The sequence below is a fragment of the Bufo gargarizans genome, chromosome 4, assembly GCF_014858855.1.
Source record: "Bufo gargarizans isolate SCDJY-AF-19 chromosome 4, ASM1485885v1, whole genome shotgun sequence".
Taxonomy (NCBI): domain Eukaryota; kingdom Metazoa; phylum Chordata; class Amphibia; order Anura; family Bufonidae; genus Bufo; species Bufo gargarizans.
Window position 1 is genome coordinate 158,889,064 of NC_058083.1, and position 14,979 is coordinate 158,904,042.

Here is a 14,979-nt window from a genome sequence, read left to right on the forward strand (position 1 = left end):
CTTTGGGAATTTCAGGAGGCATTCTCGAGACATGATGAGGACTTTGGTTGTGCTTCCGCCATCGAACACGAAGTCCCCACCGGCGATGCTTCACCGATCAGGGAACGTTATCGGCAAATCCCACCTAAAATATACCAGCAAGGTGGAGGCCATCCAGAAGATCATTAATATCAGACCGGCAGGGGTTCCCGGGAGATAAGCTGTTTGAAGAGGGGGCAGTGCTGATATGAGAGCTGCTTTCTCTGTTGTGAGCTAGGTAAACAGAGCAGGGAAGGCAGCGCTTGTACGAAAAATAAAGTGGACAACCCCTTTAAAGAAATACTTGGAAAACATCACATACAGTGCTACAGAACATACAGGGTAATACAACCCCACATATGTACCTCTTCCATCCAGTGATGTTTCCTCTGATGTAGATATTCTCTTTCCTCATCTTCTTCTTCAGACCAGACTGCCATGGTGACTTATTTCAGCTGCGTCTCGTCTCTGCAGAGTTTAACAGACATCTTACTTTCCTACTTTTCCATTATCCTCCTCACCTTTTCAACACCCCATTCTGCCCCCCAATACCCAATACTATACTGTAGAAACAGTCCCCCTGAAAATACTGGTACCACACAGATAGTGTGCCAGTACAAAAAAATACCCCTTACCTTTCAGATCAGACCCCCATATCAAACCCCAGATAAAACCCCCATATCTCAGAACAGACCCCCTTTAGACCTCTGTCAGACCCCATATCAGACTCCCATTAGACCTCAATGTCAGACCTCGCCCCAATATTAGTCCTCAGATAAGACCCCCATTAGACATCCAGACCCCCATATAAGACCCTCATTAGACCTTCAGACTCCCATTAGACCTCCGGACAGACCTCCAGAACCCCATTTGACCTCCAAACTCCCATATCTGACCCCTATTAGACCTTTAGACCCCCAATCAGACCCAAATTAGATTTCCAGACCCCCATTTAGACCCCCATTAGACCTCCAGACACCCAATCGGACCCCCATTAGACCTCCAGACTCCCATTAGACTTCTCTAAACCCCAGTCAGGCCCTTCAGACCCCCAATCAGACCATTCAGACCCCCAATAAGACCCTTTAGGCTCCTAATCAGACACTTCAGATCCCTAATCAGACCCTTTAGACCGACAATCAGATACTTCAGAACCCTAATCAGACCTCCAATCAGACCCCCATATCAGACCTCAGATCAGACTATAAAATAAATACACAAACTTACCTCTCCTGCTGTACCGCTCCTCTTCTGGTCAGGCTGCCTACTGGGCTCTAATCTTTTCTCAGGTCCCGCTCTGCAGTCACCTGACCTCCAGCAGCATCAGGTCAGAGTGCGCTATGTATGTCCTAACACTGCAGGCAGCCAGGACACAGCAGCACCGGCCCCGGGAAGAGCGAGCAGGAGGAGGGGTAAGTACTGTACACTAGTGCAGACTAGTGAGAGCTTTCGTTATGGAAGCGCTCAATAGTATTCCCTTTATAAGATGCAGTGCATCTTATAAAGGGAAATATACAGCATCACTGGCAAGGGGGCACCTCTGGGCCCCACTGCCTTAGGGGCCCGGTTGCAACTGCGACCTCTGCGACCCTTATAGTTATGCCAGTGGCTGAAGGCCACACAGCCACTACATCTAAAGCAACCTTCAGGTTTATGAAGAAGAACGTTCCTAAGACTACTGCCTCTTCTGAATGTAATCTGTGGATATTAATGGATAATATCCCTAATATCGGGATCCATGAGAAGAATGGGTCAGTGTCTATTAAGGACCCCGCTGGCTTGGTCTGCAGCCCCGTCAAAGCTGGCAATCAGTTGGATCTTTTGATCGGTATCGGTCTTCTTTTTAGGTACCAATAATTCAGTGCGGGCTGTAGCTAAGGCTGAAGACTATTCTTAGTACAGTATCTGGTAATCCTCTAGATAGAAACCTAGTCCTCAAATCGTCTGTTTACAGCGATGCCGGCGGATTAACCCCTTCTATGCCGTGGTGCACACTGACCGTGACATAGAAGTGGTTTGCGGCAGGTGAGTAATTGCATCGAGTCTCACCAGAGGCTGCCCAATCCCCTGCACGGCATCAGGAACTGCCTTCTACGGGAGCCGAGGAGATCCAGCCTCAGGCTGGGTCTCCTAGGTAACCTGTTAGTGTATGACTCAGTGTCATACACTAACAGGCAATGCATTACAATACAGATGTATTGTAATGCATTGCAGAGGGGATTAGACCCCCAAAAGAGTGGGACAGAAATAAAGTTTAAAAAAAAAAAGAAAAAAAATGTGTTTTGAATAAAAAAATAACGTTTCAAGTAAAAAAAAAAAAACACGCCCAATTCCCCTGATTTTCTAATAAAAAAAAAATAGTAAAAACTGCACATATTAGGTATCGCCGCATCCGTATTGAATGGCTCTATAAATATATCACATGATCCACCCCATCCGATAGACACCATAAAAAATTAAAACTGAAGAAAAAAAGCTATTTTTGTCAACTTACATCACTAAATGTGCAACACCAAGCGATAAAAAAGGCACATGCCCCCAAAAATAGTACCAATGTAACTGTCACCTCATCCTACAATGAGCCCAAAAAATGTAAAAACGATAGCTCTCAGAATATGGAGACACTAAAACATGATTTATTTTGGTTTGATAAATGAAATCATTGTGTAAAACTTACATAAATAAAAAAAGTATATATATTGGGTATCGCCGCGTCCGTATTAAACTGCTCTATAAAAATATCACATGACCTAACCTGAGCTGAATACCGTAAAAAAAAGCAATTTTTTGTCACCTTACATCACAAAAAGTGTAATAGCAAGCGATTAAAAAGTCATACAAGCCTTGTAATGTCCCTAAAAAATAAAATGTCATTCCCAAAATGATCCAAACATAAAGTAGACATATGGGGGATGTAAAGTAATAACTTTTTTTGCCGGTATTACTATGTATTATAGAAGTAGAGAAATTGAAACTTGGAAATTTGCAAATTTTTCCCAATTTTGGGTAAAATTTGTATTTTTTTTATAAATAAAAAAATTATAATTTTTTACTCCATTTTACCAATGTCATGAAGTACAATATGTTACGAAAAAACAATCTCAGAATGGCCTGGATAAGTAAAAGCGTTTTAAAGTTATTCACACATAAAGTGACACTGGTCAGATTTGCAAAAAATGGCCTAGTCCTTAAGGTGAAAATGAGCCCGATCCTTAAGGGGTTAACAAACTCTATTTTTTTCAGAGCAATTTCGACGTAGACTAAATATTGTCCACATGAAATGCCTCTCTTGAGAGGGGTAGGGTGACTACTGTTCCAATAAAGGACAGAATTGGTTGAGGATGGTTTTCTATACAAACCGGATTCCAAAAAAGTTGGGACACTATACAAATCGTGAATAAAAACTGAATGCAATGATGTGGAGGTGCCAACTTCTAATATTTTATTCAGAATAGAACATAAATCACGGAACAAAAGTTTAAACTGAGAAAATGTACCATTTTAAGGGAAAAATATGTTGAATCATGGTGTCAAAAAATCCCCAAAAAGTTGGGACAAGGCCATTTTCACCACTGTGTGGCATCTCCCCTTCTTCTTACAACACTCAACAGACGTCTGGGGACCGAGGAGACCAGTTTCTCAAGTTTAGAAATAGGAATGCTCTTCCATTCTTGTCTAATATAGGCCCCTAACTGTTCAATCGTCTCGGGCCTTCTTTGTTGCACCTTCCTCTTTATGATGCGCCAAATGTTCTCTATAGGTGAAAGATCTGGACGGCAGACTGGCCATTTCAGTACCCGGATCCTTCTCCTACGCAGCCATGATGTTGTGATTGATGCAGAATGTGGTCTGGCATTATCTTGTTGAAAAATGCAGGGTCTTCCCTGAAAGAGATGACGTCTGGATGGGAGCATATGTTGTTCTAGAACCTGAATATATTTTTCTGCATTGATGGTGCCTTTCCAGACATGCAAGCTGCCCATGCCACATGCACTCATGCAACCCCATACCATCAGAGATGCAGGCTTCTGAACTGAGCGTTCATAACAACTTGGGTTGTCCTTGTCCTCTTTGGTCCGGATGACATGGCGTCCCAGATTTCCAAAAAGAACTTTGAATCGTGACTCGTCTGACCACAGAACAGTCTTCCATTTTGCCACACTCCATTTTAAATGATCCCTGGCCCATTGAAAATGCCTGAGCTTGTGGATCTTGCTTAGAAATGGCTTCTTCTTTGCACTGTAGAGTTTCAGCTGGCAACGGCGAATGGCACGGTGGATTGTGTTCGCTGACAATGGTTTCTGGAAGTATTCCTGAGCCCATTTACAGTAGCATTCCTGTTTGTGGTGCAGTGTCGTTTAAGGGCCCGGAGATCACGGGCATCCAGTATGGTTTTACGGCCTTGACCCTTACGCACAGAGATTGTTCCAGATTCTCTGAATCTTCGGATGATGTTATACACAGTTGATGATGATAGATGCAAGTCTTTGCAATTTTTCGCTGGGTAACACCTTTCTGATATTGCTCCACTATCTTTCTGCGCAACATTGTGGGAATTGGTGATCCTCTACCCATCTTGGCTTCTGAGAGACACTGCCACTCTGAGAAGCTCTTTTTATACCCAATCATGTTACCAATTGACCTAATTAGTGTTAATTGGTCTTCCAGCTCTTCGTTATGCTCAAATTTACTTTTTCCAGCCTCTTATTGCTACTTGTCCTAACTTTTTGGGGATTTGTTGACACCGTGAAAATTTGAATCAATTTTTCCTTTAAAATGATACATTTACTCGGATTAAACGTTTGATCTGTCATCTACGTTATATTACAAATAAAATATTGACATTTGCCATCTCCACATCATTGCATTCAGTTTTTATTCACAATTTGTTTAGTGTCCCAACTTTTTGGGAATCTGGTTTGTAGATGCAGTGGCAAAACTACCGGGGAAGCAGGGGAAGCGGCTGCTTTTGGGCCCGGGCTGACAAGGGGCCCGGCACCCGGCAGCATGCCCTGTCTATCCCTGCAGAGCTCAATATTCACAGACAACATATGAGGGTCCCTCAGCTCCGCAACCCCCCCTCCCAGTATACCAGACATAGGGACTACGTGGCCGTGCCCTGCCTGCTCAGTGTAGATGCTAGATCCTTCTAAGCTACAGGACCTTGTGACCAGTCATGTGGGTGGGAGGAGCCAGGCTGTGCGCTGGTAGCGCCTTTATGATCCTCATCCGCTCCTTACTTTGGCTTGAACATATGAGGTTAGCACGCTAGGATGCTGGGTTGATGAGGTTAATGCTGGGTTGTGTAGAGGACATTATGGCCTCATTCACACATTTCAGATTTAGTCAAATGTACAATGTACAGCGTATAGCATAGCTGTGTGTGTCTGCCTTCCCAGAGCAGCTGTGTGTGGGGTGCATGCAGCAGAGCTGAGAATGCTTCATGTGTATAATGCAGCAAAGATAGGTGTATAGTGTGAATCCAGCACAGTAGTGTGTGTGGTGTATGTAGCAGAGCTGTATGCGACAGAGGAATGTATAATGTGCACAGCACAGCTGTGTATGTAAAATGTGCAACACAGTGATATATAATGTGCCACGAGCTGTGTGTGTAGCAGAGCTGTGTATGTAAAATGTGCAACACAGTGATATATAATGTGCCACGAGCTGTGTGTGTAGCAGAGCTGTGTATGTAAAATGTGCAACACAGTGATATATAATGTGCCACTCAGAGCTGTGTGTGTAGCAAAGCTGTGTATGTAAAATGTGCAACACAGTGATATATAATGTGTCACCTAGAGTGGTGTATGTAAAATGTGCAACACAGTGATATATAATGTGTCACCCAGAACGGTGTATGTAAAATGTGCAACACAGTGATATATAATGTGCCACTCAGAGCTGTGTGTGTAGCAGAGCTGTGTATGTAAAATGTGCAACACAGTGATATATAATGTGTCACCCAGAGTGGTGTATGTAAAATGTGCAACACAGTGATATATAATGTGTCACCCAGAACGGTGTATGTAAAATGTGCAACACAGTGATATATAATGTGCCACCCAAAGCTGTGTGTGTGTGTGCGCATGTAGCAGAGTTGTGTATGTAATATATGTAAAAACCCTGATGCTCTCAAAAAGAGCAAGAAATATAAAACATTGTAGTTTGATACCTTTTACCCCTTAAAGACCGGGCCCATTTTCATTTTTACATTAGCCATATCCTTTTTATTTTTCTATTCACATATGAGAGCTTATTTTGTGTGGCACAAGATGCATTTTTTAAATGTCGCCACTTAATTTACCATGTCTTGTATCAGAAAGCAGGAAAATAATAATTATTTTGTGGGTTAAAAAAAATAAAATAAAAAACACACAATTCCGCCAAGGTTTTTGAGGCTTTGACATCACTGCGTTCACTAAAAATGTTTTTATTCTGCGACTCAATATGATACAAAACGTGTATAGTTTTTATTTGGTTTAATTACTTTAAAAAATTACTTTTCTATATTTCGGTCTATGTGAGGGCTTGTTTTTGTGTAACGATCAGTAGTTTTCTTGGTGGGGGGAGGGGGCCTCATACAAAAATTTGCTGTGGGGCCCAGTCACCTCTAGTTATGCCCCTGTATAGATGGTAGTGGATAATTCCTCTAATCCGTTTCTGGAAATGCAAATGTCCAAGGAATAGAGGGTTTCTGTACTCGACTCATATTTGTATCTCAAACCAATGTCATTCTTGTTTAGATTCTATGTAAAGTCTGAAAAAGCAGATTTGGTATCATTCCAAATGATAAAGATATCATCAATGTACCAGCCCCATATTGAAATGGCCCTGGCACATGTTGAAAGTGCATCCCCAAAAACTATAGTGGACTCCCACCAGCCCAGGAGCAAGTTTGCATAAGATGCAACCCATTACTGTGCCCCTGAGCTGGTTGTAAATCTTCCCATCAAAGATGAAGAAATTGTGAGTAAGTATTGGAGAAGTTTCAGAACAAAGTTGTTATGCTCATTAAACTGTCGTCCCATCATACTCAAATAATGCTTTCCGGCATGAGGTCCTACCTCATGAAGGATGGAATAGTAAAGGGCTTCCACATCGATGCTAAATAAGATGCAATGCTTATCGATGGTGATCCCATCAAGCATCTTGAGGAGGTCCATGGTGTCTCTCGTATATGACGGTAGAGACACCACGAAAGGCTTAAGGATGTGGTCTATATATATCCCCAGATTCTGGCCTATGCTACCCACCCCAGAGACAATTGGCCTCCCTTTCAGGGAACTAGTGCCTTTGTGGATTTTTGGCAAACTGTAGAATGTCGCAGTTACTGGGAATTTCGGATAGAGAAATTCATATTCTTCCTTGGAAATGAGTCTCCTGATTTTAGCTTCTGAAAGAACGTCCCTGAACATAATCAGATATGAGTCAGTTGGGTTAGAGGTAAGTATGTAATAATTCCCCCCGTCACACAATATCTGTTGGCACATTATTTTATAATCATCTGAATTCATAATTACAGTGTTTCCTCCCTTGTCAGAAGGTTTGATAGTTATTGAGGAGTCGTTTCTCAAGGAGGTAATTCCTCTCTCGTACAGTTTCAGGCCGATGTAACTGAAGATAATTTGGATAAATCTGCCGATGCCACTTGAAGGAAGACATCAAGACATGATATATCTCTTGAGGAGGCATTTTCTTACTCTTGTTTTTTAAGGAAGTGAATGGACCCTCCCTCTCACAATAATTTCCTCCTTCCGCCAAACTATGTAGCACTTTGACATCACATAGTAAGTCTAAAGGGATTCCTAGGTCCTGACACTGACGCTTATCAATATTCTTAAAGAATTTGTGCCATCTAAGCTTGCCGACAAAGAGATGTAGGTCCTTAATCAAAGTAAAGGCATCAAAGCAGCGTGTCGGGACAAAGGAAAGACCTTTCCTCAAAACAGCGATTTCTACTGGATGTAAGGGTCTGTGATAGATTGATTATTTCTGGGCCTGTCGTTCCCGTGTATTTGATCGATTTCTCAGGGGATAAATTATCCCTTGGTCTAAAAAATTTGAAAAGGAGCCTTAAGATTGTCCTCTACCTCTGCCTCCCCGCCCCTTGCCTCTCCTATATGGGTTTCTGATTTTATTTTTGTTAGATAGTCTGTATTATTCACATTCACTACCAGAGAGATCTGTCTCGGTAGTAGATAAATCAGAGACTGTTTCTCTGATAGGTAATTTATCTTTCAAAATAGAATAAGCCTTGTTTTCTTTGAACTCGGTTGAGTCTCTATTGAACTGTCTGTGCTTGCGTTCTCTCAGATAGTATTGATATTTTTAAATAGAGGTCTGTAATTGCTTCTCTTTGTTAGTAAAATCGGGGTCTTGAGAAAATGACTTGGTGACATCAATTTGTGCTTTTAGCTTGCCACTTAACGTCCTCCAAGTTAGTTTTCTACTCCTCCACTAATAATGTCAGCTAGTTGTTCCCACCGACTATTAAACCCCAAACTTCTTTGTTTATAAACAAGGATTAGTGAGATCCTTAGACCTCTGGGGACGATCCCGTGTTTGATATAGTTGTCTAGGCGCTGGACCTCCCACCAACTAGATAAATGTTCTCTATATTATTTATTGAGTTCCTTAAATGCTGTTTTGAAAGATGGGGTGAACGTCTTTTGGATGTATGTTTTGTCAGAAAAGACTTCCTTGGCTACATCAGCAATTGTGGCAGAAAAGTGAGAGGCGCTCATAGGGTAATAGTTTCAAGGTAGATGGTTGACAGACAAAATATGATCAGTTATGCTCACTTTTTCGTGTTGTGCATGCATAGGCACAACACTAGTGTAGGCGTGTGGTTAAAAGGTGGTCGGTGCTGCCAGTTCTGTTCGCTTCTCGTTTAAAGGGTTGCCAGTCCTCTGGAGGAGCGATGGAGAGACAATGTAGGGGTGTGGAGTGGTTATGGTCCACTATTTTCTGGTACTTCTTGGTGCAAAGACACGACCTCAGGAGGGTATTAATAAATCCTTTATTGTTCGTATGTAGAGGTGACAACGCGTTTCGGAGTTGAATACACTCCTTTTTCAAGTCTAAGAGGTAGTTAAGTTCCATAGAAAATAGAATAAAATAAAGTGCATGGGTGGGTAAAAGAGTGGAAATATATATGGCGGGCCAGGGATAGTATACAATATATAGTATGCAAACAAATAAATAAATAGAATAAATAAATAAAAATATATATAAATAAATATAAATAACCTTATATGTATATACATACACATTAATTGCGATAAAATTCATATTAATATTTGGTAATATAATAAGTAAAATATAATGTGATTGGGTAAAATGTATTTGGTGGTGTCGAGAAGTATATCAATGAAAAAAAACAATAAAGGAAAATTATGTTTGTAAATTATTTATGTTGTCATCTGGTTTGTTTGGGATGGAGGTAATTTGTTATGCATACACTCACATATATATAGTAGTACTAGCTGAAGGTCCCGGCTTCACTTGGGTATATTTAATCCATTTCATTTAATGTTTGTGTGTGTCTTCAAAAGATATCAACACTATCCACTATAACAGTGACATCTATAGCACCCCGTCCTGAAAACAGTGACCTCCACAGCCCCCACCCCTTAACACTGACCCCCCCACAGTGCCCCGTCCCTTAAAATTGGAAATCCACAGCAGCTCACCTCCTTAACTTTGACCTTAACAGCAGCTTTCCTCTTTAACAGTGACACAGCATACCACCCCCTTGATAGTGACTTCCACATGGGCCCGCCCCCTTAACAGTGGCCTTTACTGGATTGGGGGCATGTCCTTTTGAACAACAGTCCTTTTAAGACAGCAGCACTGTGCGGTCTGAGCGTGAGCTGCAGAGAGAAATTCACCGTCCCTCCCACTTCTGCAGCTGACAGAAGTTGATTTTTACCTTCATTTTTTCAATCCCTGTCGGCTGCGGAGTGGGAGGGGCGTGGCCTAACCAGATCGAGGGCATGGCTTAGCGGGACCTAGAAGTTGATTTTTAACTTCATTTTTTCAATCCCTGTCGCCTGAATGGGAGGGGGCATGGCCTAACAGTATCACGGCGTGTCCATTTGAACAGCTCACTCTAAGACAGCAGCACTGTGCTGTGTGAGTGTGAGCTGCAGGGAGAAAGTCACCGTCCCTCCCACCTCTGCAGCTGACAGAAGTTCATTTTTAACTTCATTTTTTCAATCCCTGACGGCTGAGGAGTGGGAGGGGCATGGCCTAACCGACTCAGGGGCGTGACTTAGCGGGACCTGGGGGCGTTTTTTTTTTGTTAGTCTTTTGAGGGTGGACACATTGTGACATAGGGCGTGTCTGGGCTCCTTTTTGCAAGACTGACACCCCTCTGGGCACCTTACTGGCAAACAAGGTAGAAAAACTGAGTGCCAGCGGCTGCAGAAGCGATCCAACATCCAGATAAATATTAAAATAATCTGGTGTAATAAACACACTTCTTATGCCGTAGATTTTTTAATTTTTATCATAGTATCAGGGGCGTAACTAGAAGTGACTGGGCCCCACAGCAAATATTTGTAAGGGCCCCCCTCAGCGCGCTTCGCACCTCCCTCCTCCTGTGTAAACCCCACTCCTTTGGCACAGTGTAGCGGTATACTGTATATTGTGTGGCACAGTATAGAGGTATACTGTATATTGTGTGGCACAGTGTAGCGGTATACTGTATATTGTGTGGCACAGTGTAGAGGTATATTGTGAGGCACAGTGTAGCGGTATACTGTATATTGTGTGGCACAGTGTTGAGGTATATTGTGAGGCACAGTATAGAGGTATACTGTATATTGTGTGGCACAGTGTAGCGGTATACTGTATATTGTGGGGCACAGTGTAGGCTATATGTGCATAACATAAACATACTCCACATGAACACTTACAGTTACATGGCTTGGCCCTTGGGTATCTCGGACGCCACTTCCACACTTTGGCCGGGGGCTTGGCGGAGCTGATGTTGTGTTTTATCCTAATGAGAAAGATTTTATAATGAGGATTTGGAGAAGGGGCAGAGGGATAGCAGAGCAGGGAGAGGCCGGTGCTGCTACTAGGGGGTCATACCATGGGGCAGTAATAAAACCCACCATAATGCCCCCCCCCCCAGTAGTAATAATTCTCCTTATAATGTGACAGTGCAAAAAATACCCCCTTGTAATGCCCCCAGTTGAGCTAATGTCCCCATAGTGCCCCCATAATGTGCCAGTATAAAATACCCCTATATAGTGCCCCCAGTAAATTCCCCCATAGTGCTCCTCTCCCCCCTTCCTGCTAGTGCCCCCCAAAATGTACCAGTATAAAATGCCCCATATATAGTGCCCCAGTAGATGCCGCTCAGTGTCCGGCCTCTGATAGGCTGCCGGCCTAGTGTCCCCCATAATGCCCCCCAATAATGTGCCAGTAAGTGCCCCCCATCATGTGCCAGTATCAAGTGCCTCTCCCCCCCCCACATGTCCCAGTATCATAGTGCCATCTCCCCCCATGTGCCAGTATCAAGTGCCTCTCTCCTTCCCACCCCCCATGTGCCAGTATCAAGTGCCTCTCTCTTCCCCCCATGTGCCAGTATCATAGTGCCATCTCCCCCGCAAAAAAGTGCCAGTATTAAGTGCCTCTCCCCCCCATGTGCCAGTATCATAGTGCCAACCCCCCCCCCCACATGCCAGTATCAAGTGCCTCTCTCCTCCCCATGTCCCAGTATCATAGTGCCATCTCCCCCCCCCCACTAAAAAGTGCCAATATCAAGTGCCTCTCTCCCTCCCCCCTCCCCATGTGCCAGTATCAGGTGCCTCCCCCCCCCCATGTGCCAGTATCAAGTGCCAACCCCCCCTCTCCCCTCCAGGTGCCAGTATCAGGTGCCTCCCCCCCCCTATGTCCCAGTATCATAGTGCCATCTCCCCCCCACCACCACAAAAAAAGTGCCAGTATCAAGTGCCTCTCTCCCTCCCCCCCCCAGACTAGTATCAGGTACCTCTTCCCCCCCCCATGTGCCAGTATCAGGTGCCAACCCCCCTCCCCCCCCCCAGGTGCCAGTATCAGGTGCCAACCCCCCTCCCCCCATGTGCCAGTATCAGGTGCCTTCCGCTCCCCCATGGCAGTAACAGTCGGGTATTAAAAAAATAATAATAAACACTTCTACTTACCTCCATGTCAGCGATGCGATGCAGCCTCTTCCTGTGTCCCGCCTTGTATGTCCTTATATGGACTCAGTGCTTGTATTTCAGAAAAGAGTCTGCTGGGATTCGAACCCACGACCTTCTGCTTCAGAGGCAGAGCAGCTAACCACTAGACCATACAAGCTGCCTTGAGGCTGAGTGAAAAAATATGAGACTTCTACTGTTATAGCTGGCTAAGTGTACATCTATACACATGGCAGCTGTTCATATATAGAGATGTAGCAGAGCTGAATGTGCTGAGACAGCTGTCATATACAGATATAGCAGTATCTCAGATATATCTCTATATGACAGCTGTTCCAGCTCAGCTCTGCTATATCTCTATATATGATAGCTGCCCCAGCAAACCCAGCTCTGCTACATCTATGCATATGACAGCTGCCCAAACACACCCAGCACTGCTATATCTCTATATGACAGCTGTCCCAGCACACTCAGCCCTGCTATATCTCTATATATGATAGCTGCTCCAGCACAACCAGCCCTGCTACATCTATATATCTCTAAGTATTGCTATACAGTAGATAGATATATAGAGATATAGCAGAGCTGAGTGTGCTGGGGCAGCTGTCATGTGTATAGATGTAGCAGTGCTGGCTGTGTTTCGGCAGCTGTCATGTGTATAGATGTAGTAGAGCTGGGTTTGCTGGGGCAGTTGTCATATATAGAGATATAGTAGAGCTGAGTGTGCTGGTGCAGCTGTCATGTGTATAGATGTAGCAGAGCTGGGTGTGTTTGGGCATCTGTCATGTATAGATGTAGTAGAGCTGGGTTTGCTGGGGCAGCTGTCATATATAGAGATATAGCAGAGCTGAGTGTGCTGGTGCAGCTGTCATGTGTATAGATGTAGCAGAGCTGGGTGTGTTTAGGCATCTGTCATGTGTATAGATGTAGTAGAGCTGGGTTTGCTGGGGCAGCTGTCATATATAGAGATATAGCAGAGCTGAGTGTGCTGGTGCAGCTGTCATGTGTATAGATGTAGCAGAGCTGGGTGTGTTTAGGCATCTGTCATGTGTATAGATGTAGTAGAGCTGGGTTTGCTGGGGCAGCTGTCATATATAGAGATATAGCAGAGCTGAGTGTGCTGGGACAGCTGTCATATAGATATATAGCAGTGCTGGTGTGTTGGGGGCAGCTGTCATGTGTAATGATGTAGCAGAGCTGGCTGTGTTTCGGCAGCTGTCATGTGTATAGATGTAGTAGAGCTGGGTTTGCTGGGGCAGCTGTCATATATAGAGATATAGCAGAGCTGAGTGTGCTGGGACAGCTGTCATATAGAGATATAGCAGTGCCTGGTGTGTTGGGGGCAGCTGTCATGTGTATAGATGTAGCAGAGCTGGCTGTGTTTTGGCAGCTGTCATGTGTATAGATGTAGCAGAGCTGGCTGTGTTTTGGCAGCTGTCATGTGTATAGATGTAGCAGAGCTGGCTGTGTTTTGGCAGCTGTCATGTGTATAGATGAAGTAGAGCTGGGTTTGCTGGGGCAGCTGTCATATATAGAGATATAGCAGAGCTGAGTGTGCAGGGACAGCTGTCATATACAGATATAGCAGTGCTAGGTGTGTTTGGGCAGCTGTCATGTGTATAGATGTATTTTTTTTTTTTTTTTTACAGTCAGTTGTAATGCAGCCTTTATGGCTGTGAGGGTAAATGCTTTGCCACTGATTCACTGATAGATTGGAGGTTGTGGGTTCAAATCCCAGACCAGGAGACTTTAGCAGACAGTAAAATTAGATCACACTAGTGGCTGTGAAGGGGCCCTGAACACGATATTTAACTAACTTGAAAATAAACTGTCACACACGCTGCTGGGGCGCCGGGCCCCCTTGGCAGCCCGGGCCCCGAAGCAGGTAGTTACGCCACTGCGTAGTATTAATAGTGATGAGTTAATGTTCGGTAGTAAATGGGATGGAGTATAATAGAATAAAATGTGTATCATGGTAATATCAATAATAATAATAAAATCATGGCTAGTGTATATATATGTATATAAAATTGGCTACATCAAGCCATGTATCAGTATTTAGGCCACCAGCCAGGAAACCAGCCATGCCAGAGGAAATTAAATAGAAAATAAAAAAGGGGGGATAATTGTGCAGCAGATCACCAAAATTTTGAAGGAATATATACTGGATGGTGATCCAAAATTCTCTGAATATATAGAAAACCAACCTCAACCAATTTGGTCCTTCATTGGAGCAGTGGTTACCCTACCCCTCTCAAGAGAGGCATTCCATGTGGACAATATTTACGTTTATGTTGAAATTGTAGCCCGCACTGAATTATCGGTACCTTATAAAAAGACAGATACCGATCAAAAGATCCGTCTGATTGCTAGCTTTGACAGGGCTGCAGACCAAGCCAAGGGGGTCCTTAATAGACACTGGCCCATTCTTCTCATGCATCTCGATATTAGGGATATTATCCATCAATATCAACAGATTACATTCAGAAGATGCAGTAGTCTTAGGGACCTTCTTGTTCACAGCCACTACAGCCCCATTCCCAGAAGTGGAACTTGGTTGGATCGTAAACCTGAGGGTTGCTTTAGATGTAGTGGCTGTGTGGCCTGTAGCACAATACAGACTGGCAAATCTTTTTTCAGTACCAATTTACAACGTTCTTTCCCCATTAGGGACTTCATTAACTGTCGTACTCGGGGGGTAATTTACTAAATCATCTGCGACTATCAAAAAGAATACATAGGTATAACCAGATGTCATGGAAGGTGTACAGGAAACAAGACAATGCAAAAT